Below are 879 nucleotides of genomic sequence, written 5' to 3'. Positions count from 1 at the left end.
TAGTTTATGTGCTTGACATCAGTGGTCGTTAAAGTTCACTGAATCAGATTCTTTTACTTTCACGGTTTATTTGTTTGTGTTTCAGGTACTCATTACAATGGGAGATCCAGCAGCACGATAGAAAGCCTTGACGGATTTTTCTCAACCCAAGATCAATGACATTAAATCTAGCATTGTCCGGCCAGCTATCATAACTAATACCTTGGAGATCAAGCCTGGCATAATTCAATGGGTGCAGAATTCAATCCAGTTTGGGGGTTCTCCAACTGAAGATCCCAATATGCACATTAGGGACTTTATTGAGATCCGCGACACCTTCAAGTTCAAAGGTGTTTCTGAAGATGCTGTGAAGCTGAGACTGTTCCCATTCTCTCTGAGGGACAAGGCTAAGAGCTGGTTACACTCTCTACCAGTTGGTTCGATTACTACTTGGGAAGATCTTGCTCAGAAGTTTCTTACTAAATTCTTCCCTATGGCGAAGACAACTGCAATCAGGAATGCTCTTACTCAATTTGCGCAGCAATCAGGAGAATCTTTATACGAAGCTTGGGAGCGCTACAAGGAGATGCTTAGGAAGTGTCCTCATCATGGAATGCCTGATTGGATGATCATCAATTGTTTTTACAATGGGTTGGGAGCACAGTCCAGACCCATGCTCGATGTAGCACCAGGCGGAGCATTATGGGCGAAGAGCTATGAGGAAGCTTATGATCTAATTAAACTTATGGCTGCTAATGAATATCAGTATCCAACCCAGAAATTACCATATGGCAAGGTAGCAGGAGTTCTTGAAGTGGATACAGCTACGGTTATCACTGCTCAACTAAAGGCGTTATCTATGAAGACCGATTCTTTGGCTAACTATGGTGTTAATCATAT

At 42.4% G+C, this 879-nt stretch overlaps 1 non-coding gene across 1 annotated transcript; it reads right to left on the bottom strand.

Annotated features, from left to right (window-relative positions):
- Window positions 1–487: 487 nt before the first annotated feature.
- LOC141694631 (small nucleolar RNA R71) lies at window positions 488–594 on the bottom strand. Its single transcript, XR_012563919.1, has one exon. It is a non-coding gene; the product is annotated as a small nucleolar RNA R71 (small nucleolar RNA).
- Between the last annotated feature and the right edge of the window lie 285 nt (window positions 595–879).

The sequence above is a fragment of the Apium graveolens genome, chromosome 10 (genome assembly GCF_009905375.1).
Source record: "Apium graveolens cultivar Ventura chromosome 10, ASM990537v1, whole genome shotgun sequence".
In the NCBI taxonomy this organism is placed as follows: Eukaryota; Viridiplantae; Streptophyta; class Magnoliopsida; order Apiales; family Apiaceae; genus Apium; species Apium graveolens.
This window is presented reverse-complemented; position numbering and strand designations above follow the sequence as displayed.